This window comes from Calliphora vicina, chromosome 3 (genome assembly GCF_958450345.1).
Source record: "Calliphora vicina chromosome 3, idCalVici1.1, whole genome shotgun sequence".
Lineage (NCBI taxonomy): Eukaryota > Metazoa > Arthropoda > Insecta > Diptera > Calliphoridae > Calliphora > Calliphora vicina.
Window position 1 is genome coordinate 85,076,737 of NC_088782.1, and position 7,435 is coordinate 85,084,171.

A 7,435-nucleotide genomic window follows, 5' to 3' on the forward strand; every position below is an offset into this window, starting at 1 on the left:
AGTGTCCAGAGAGAAGATAAATTTTCCAATTCTGCTTCTTGCATTAAAATGGAAATATTTTATTGCATTCCAGTTATGAAAACACTATGCATATACGTATTTACATTAAAAATAAATAAAATAATGATATAACTTAACTTAATACGACTTTAATTAAAAATTAGAGTATAAAAAATTATATAAAATATGTTTCACTAATTAATTGGAATACGTATTTACATTTTTTAAAAAAATACACTAGTTATTGCACTAACTCTATACCTTTAAAAAAACTTTATTTATTGATACACTTTTAACAAACACTTCAATTACAAATATAATTTAAATTAATCACTAATCATTTAATAAAACTTTATTTATCACTATTTAATTTGAACTTAAGTTAAAACACACACTTTTTATTTAACACAATCGATGATTTTAAAATTCATAAATATACTAAGTATTGTCATGTTCTTCTTCTTTCTTTTAAAATGTAAACAGTAAAAAGTCGGTATTAATGTAATTTGTTATTGTAAAATTTGTCAATAACCAAAAATAATATTCTTTTGTATACTAAAATGAATCGTTTTTTTATCATAATGTACTTCTTAATATTATCTATTAAGTTAATTTTAGGGATCTTTGTTTGTAACTGAAATGTACTTTAAGATGAGCATAATTCGATAGTAATGTAATTTGTTTTTGTAAAATGTTTTTTATATGCTGAGTAACATTTTTGCGACACAAAAGAGACACATTTTAGTATACATATCGAAAATATAACTTCCAATTGCTGGCAGGGTGATAGCTTTCGGCTAATTCCTCAAAACGTTCGATAAATTCTATAAGATCGGTTTCTCCTGAATACGACAAATTCCATCTCCGAATAGATGTCATGATCTCCGCATCGGAAAGGTCGCATTTCGGTGCTTTTGGTGGCACTGGTAGGGAGACAACCTCCTCGCTTACTATCCACTTCTCGGCAGTTTTTATTTCTTTCTCCAATTCTAGAAGTAAGTTTTCGGTCGAAGCTCTCATCCGTTTGGAACGAAGGTGCTGGGATAACTGCTTACGTAGATGTTCAACGGTGTAGCCTGCCGTAGGTATACCAGTATTTCGGCATTGCTCAATCAATTGATCCTTTCGTAGCATATAAATCCAACCGCCTGTGCAGCGCTTGGCTGGTTGATGGGTTATAGTGTTTGCTATGTTGGCCCGATTCCTCCTCGTTGGCGTTGGTTTCTTTTTTTCCGCATTGCGTCTTGGAATCGGGTCCCTGCTCGGGCGCCATTTTGTAACGTGGTTTTGTCGTCGACTGAGGCAACTTAGTCGTGTCCAGGGCTTACTTACGGGTCCACAAACCTTAAGTAACAAGACGATTATTATGTACCCTTTTTGGGTTTAATTAAAATAGTACTTTATTGAAAACTTTCTTAATTTTATTTACAATCAATATATTAAATAAATTACGATGGAATAGCTACGTTGATTCAGTCGGGTTAATATCGGCTTTTAAGTTCAGGATCGGGCTGTGTAATCGGGATCACTGCTAGTAGCTTCGGGTTGAATAATCAAGATCGGTGCTAACAGGTTCGGGATGAGTATCAGGATCGGCTTAACGCAGATTCGGGTTGAATGTCAGGATCGGCTTAACGCAGGTTCGGCGCTCTGCATTCGGGTTCGGGTGCTTTTTGATGGAGATGGTTGGTTTTAAAATATTGCAATGTTTAATTCTTAGTGTCTAAATTCTAAATAATACAATGATTGCTTAAACTACGAGAACAGTGGCCGAAGCCACTGTGAGAACAGGCAACCGAAGTCACTGTGAGAACAGGCAGTCAAAAACCACTGTGAGAACAGACAGCCGAAGCCACTGTGAGAACAGACAACCGAAGTCACTGTGAGAACTGACAGTCGAAACCACTGTGAGAACAGACAGCCAAAGCCACTGTGAGAACAGACAGCCAAAGCCACTGTGAGAACAGAAAACCGAAGTCACTGTGTAGGTAATTTATCCAATACTCAACCAAATGTCTCGTATTGTTCTAAAAATTTACAACAGGTTTTACTTTCGTAAAGTCTGCCGGCTCTTCAATTATAATATTACAATTTCCGAGACTTGTATAGCGCATTCGTGTCTTGTGTGAACCGCCCCTACTGTAACTCAACCTTACTTACTTATAGTTATTTTCATCTAAACCGTTTGAGAATTAAGGCGGGGTTAGCCTACCGTTGATGTAATGTAACCGTAATGTTGACTTAACGTAACACTTTAGTGCAATTATAGAACATTAAAAACGTGTCATGTTTTTGACATAAACAAACAAATTTAAACAGCTGTTTGAAAGTGTTATCAACACAATTGTTTTAAATACTGTTCAAGCGATTTTATAATTTTTTTTTGCGATTTAAAAAAAAATTATTAAACTTTTTTGGTAATAGTACTTACATATAAACCGTATTTTTTATACATAATGTATTCATCATCATTGTGAAGTGCTTCGAAGTGACATCGAAGGAGACAGTGGCGTGTTAATGTAAATGTATTATTGTGAAAGACAAATTTCAACAAAAACTAAAACTTGCATTATTATGATCGGTCCATAATTAGTCGTAGCTCCTATATAAGACCCGCTTCCGAAAATCACTTTAAAGTGCATAAATCTCTTAAAAATGATGGTATACATACAAAATTCATGATAAATAACTTTCATATAGACACAAATCACACAACCTAATTTGATGGTGATCGGTCCATAATTGGATTTGTAATCCAGTTATTGAGCAAAAAAGGTGAAAAATTGGTAAAACAAATTTAAAAATGGGCATTTTTGCGATTTTTAAGGCACTGGATGCACTTTTTCGGGTAGGTATGTTCTGCATTTTTTTTCTCCTTTTCAATATCTACAACATTGCTTCAGCCACAAAAGAGATATTCCGTACGGTATACCGAGATATAACCATGTTAAAATATAGAAAAAGTGATAAAAATAAACCTTGAGCAAGAAAAATTCGTATGGCCATTAAATTATTACGTCAGCCAACTTGACAAAACTAATGATGCAGAAGTTCTTATTTTTGGGGCTACTTTCACGTGCAATTGTCAGAATTGAGTCCCAAAGCAATGAACTGAAAAATGTTGTACTGTGTAATTTTCATAATTATAAGCAATGCCAAAGAAAGAGTGGGAGGGTTATAAAATGAATACAAAAAAAAGGTAAAATTATGCAGAAATAAATATGAAAAATAGCAAAAAAAAAAGAGCATAGATTTAGTTTCATAAAAAGATTGTTAAAATTTTACAGCAGTTTGAAGTGTTTACCTTAAGTAAACTAGATAAATATAGAATTGTTTGCATAATGTCAACAGTGTAAAGAATTCAAAAAGTCTAAAAATATGACAAAAACCATTAAATCTTATACAATTAAAAATTATCTTAATGAATCCATAAAATTTTCCAGAAATTTGTATAAATTTAGCAAGTTATTGAATTTTTGAAATGTAAATAATTTTAAAAATTAAAAATTTCTAATTATTTTGTATAACATTGTTTATAGCATTAAAAATATTGTACAATTTTAATTATTTACATCGTGTAAACAATGTAAATAATTAAAAAAGTCAGTAAATAATGGGTAAAATAAGGAAAAAACTATGAAATTGTTTAGAGTTTAAACACTGACCATAAAATTTACAAAAATTTGCTAAAATTTTTAAAAAATTTTGAATTGTAAACAATGTAAAGAATTGAAAAAAGTCTGGTAAATAATACAAAAAATATGACAAGACCCATTAAATCTTTTATAATTTAAATTTATCTAAATAAATCTCTAAAATTTTCTTGAAATTTGGGTAAATTTTGGAAATTATTGAATTGTTTTCATAATGTAAACAATGTAAATATTTTTAAAACTTCTGAAATTATCACCATTACTTATAACATTGTTTTTTAGCATGAAAAATTATGAAAATTTTTAATTGTTTACATCGTGTAATTAATGTAAACAATTAAAAAATCAAGTAAATAATGGGTAAAATAAGGAAGTATCAATAAAATCTTTTAGGATTTAAATATTTGCCAAGAATTATACATAATTTTATTAAAATTTTTAGAAAATCTGGATAATTTTCAATTGTTTAAATTTTGTAAACAATGTAAAGAATTCAAAAACTCACTTAAATGATACAAAAAATATGGCAAAAACCCTTAAATCTTTTGTGATTTAAATTTATCTTAATAAAAATCTGTAAAATTTATTTGAAATTTGGGTAAATTTTGGAAATTATTAAATTGTTTCATAATGTAAATATTTTAAAAATTTCTGAAATTATCATAATTTTTTATAGCATTGCTTTTAGCTTGAAAAATTTTAATTGTTTACATCGTGTAATTAATGTAAACAATTAAAAAAGTCAGGTAAATAAAGGGTAAAATATGTAAATATCAATAAAATATTTTAGCATTTAAATATTTGCCAAGAATTATGTAAATGTATAATGTTATAAAAAATTTTAAAAATAATGAAAAGAAAATATATAATTGAAATTGGTAACTTAGTTACTATTTCTGTGTTACAAAGTTCATTTTAAAAATGTCGACGACAACGAATGTTCAAGGCGTATTAACAAGGTGAGTGCGTCCCGGCAACAAATACAACAATGCAAAAACAACAGGCAATTTGTTTTTGTTAAAATGTACTGTAAATGTCAAAATCAGGGCGAATTAAAATATTACTATGTTATTTACAATAACAAATGTAAACATAAACAAAGTTTGACATATAGTGTACATAAAACCACAGCGAATTAAGAAACAGCTGATTTTATGCACTCACCTTGTTAATACGCCTTGCGAATGTTCTTGCAAAAATTGCTATGTTGACCGAATTAACACTGCAGCCACACGATCAAGTTTTTCTTGATAGTCTTTTACATATACTGTTTGTCAAAATTTATAAAAATTGAAAGCGGTGACGTAGGCAGCACGCAACTTGAAAACAATTTTAGTACAAATTGGACATAAAAATGTAATCAGCTGTTTTCTTGAATGAAAAATTGAACACCAACTTGAATGTGAAATTGAATGCAAGTTCGTTTCAATTCTTAAAAGTGTGAGTGTATTAGTAAAAAAGTGTGAGTGTATTAAAACTTGAAAGGCAAAACTTGATCGTGTAACCCCCAAGTAAAAGAAAATATTAAGGGAAAGCCAGTATTGCCGTGTTGTCAATATTATAAAATTACTGAAAAAAATATTTTCGTTAATTTTGTTTTAAAAATAAATGAAATTTATTTTTAAAAATATCATTAATATGTGTTCTTGTATATTTGTGTTTTATTTTATTTTTTTAAATACATAGAAAATCTGCAATTTTCTTTTACTAAGTTCTAGTAAATTGATATAAAACTCATTCTAAATTCAGCATAAAATCAATTGCTTGCTTGTTTGTCCACAACATTATGTACAAACATGCATACATACAAACCAAAATACAATATTGCTATCACTAATCGCGGGTCCTCAAGCTTTTTGTTTAAAGTGGAACAATAAACTTCAGATCGATTTCAAAACAATGAAATTAATAAATAAGCATATTTTTTAGACATTTTTCAAAACAATGAAATTATCAAATAAGCATACATATTTTTAGATTTAAGATTGAAGAAAAATAAAATAAAGTTCAGTTTCATACTTACTCTCAACGAAGTAGTTACTCATTACCAGTGTGACCATTTTGGCATTTTTGCAGCTAGATTTAGCATTTTTTAATAATTTGTTTAGCATTTTCTAGCTTCAATTTATTTTTCATTTTTACCCCTGTTACAATTAAAATTTGATTGTGCATAGTTTAATGTTTTAAAAGATAAAAAAAATGCTTATTTTTTATCGTGACGATAAACTGGCAGTTCTCATACAAAAAATGTAAATTGGAGGTTTATCGTTACGAAAAACGATAACCAGATATTGATAAAAAGGGGGTGAATTTTCGGTTTTGAATGTTTTAAAATAAATTTTATTTAAATATTGGTGGGTTTAGGCACATACAATGACAGGTATTAATCGTTGTGTTATCTCCAATTTAAAAGAAAAACCTTGTATTATAACCCCGTGTTTGCCACTCGATACAATTGTCAGTGTCTTCCGCATCGAAAACTCTACCAGAAGATATAGAATATTTGGTGCCGGAAACCTACAACTTGTTTTCAAAATCAACAATTAGACAAAAAAATTATAAACGCATTTACGCTGCAATAAATGACGATATGCAACCATTAAAAATAGTAAGAGCCTGTGACACCAGCTGGTTGTCAATTGAAACAGTTGTAAATCGTATAGAAACTCAATGGCTGGAGCTAAAACCCCATTTTGAAATTGCTGCCTCTTCCGAATCTTGTCATCAAGCTAAAAGAGTTATATACAGATAAAAATTTATTGTATTTAAAGTTTTTAAAGCCTTTATTATCAGATATACACAAAGTAAATAAAATGTTTGAAAGTAACGACGCCGATCCAACGCTCTTATTCTCAGAATTACACATTCTTTTAAAAAATCGTTCATCTCAAATAGTTTTAAAATCTGAATATTTTGATCCTTTTACTTCATCTTTAGACAATTTTTATATACCTACACCATATTTTAATTATGATTTTGAAAATTGAAAACAAGAACAAATATAAATTCTGAAAATGAAAAAGAAATTAGAATAATATGTAGAAATTGCATAGCAAAATCAGAACAAAACTATTGAGTTTTGGATACAAGTTTATGAATACAGGAATGCAGTGAATGAAAATCCCTTCAAGGAATTGTCCAGCTTTTGTTATGAAATTTTTAGTTTTATTAAAAACATAAAATTTCCTCCTCTATATAAGATGTGGATTGAAAAGACTGAATAAATGCTGCCAAAGTTTTCAAATAACCAAAGAATTAATCCAAAAATGTGATACAAATACATATATATGTATAATATTATAACAGAGCCCTCAGAAAGTGAAGAATACACTTTTAATGAAGTATTTAATATGTAGCCAAAAGTTTTTATTTTTGTTTAAACTAATTTTATGACATTTTAGAACATATAAAATACATAAAAGCGGAGTTCAGTATTAAGTGCGAATGGTATTGCATCAATGCAAATGCAAAATTGTAAATGTTTTCGTGTGTATTTTGTTATTGGATTACGGTAAAATTTTGCATTTGCAATGATGCTAGACCATTCGCACTTAACCGTGAATACCGCTAAAGTGTTACATGAATTAATGATCGCTTTTGTCCAAAAATGTTTTATGTATAAAGACTGAAAAATATATATTTTTAATTTTTGTTTTATAATTTTAATTTACGATTCTTCAAGAGAATAAATATATAGAATAAATATAAAACAAATTATAATTTGTTTTAGAGTTCGATGTGGTTTTATTTATTTAATCAAATATAATTTGTAGAAACAGCGG